Source organism: Nematostella vectensis, chromosome 11 (genome assembly GCF_932526225.1).
Source record: "Nematostella vectensis chromosome 11, jaNemVect1.1, whole genome shotgun sequence".
NCBI classification, from domain to species: domain Eukaryota; kingdom Metazoa; phylum Cnidaria; class Anthozoa; order Actiniaria; family Edwardsiidae; genus Nematostella; species Nematostella vectensis.
The window spans coordinates 4,453,465-4,453,811 of record NC_064044.1 but is presented as its reverse complement, the minus strand read 5'-3'; positions in this window follow the sequence as shown (position 1 = coordinate 4,453,811).

Here is a 347-nt window from a genome sequence, read left to right as displayed (position 1 = left end):
CCTTATGTTCGTATGTTCCAATGTGAATGGTTTTCGACATTTTGACATATGCCTAGTGCACACTAGCGACATATCGACATAACGACATGGGCGCGCGCACTCTTATCTTCGACATAACGACATGGACAAAACGACATAAGAGAAAAAAACATGTTTTTTCTTTTATGTCATTATGTCCATGTCGTTATGTCATGCTAAACATAGTGCGCGCGCCCGTGTCGTTATGTTGTTATGTCGCTAGTGTGCACTAGGCAATAAACTCAACCCCAACATAACGACATGAACATAACGACAAAAGAGAAAAAACATGTTCTCCGCTATATTTGAATTCTTTTCAATCCAGAAAT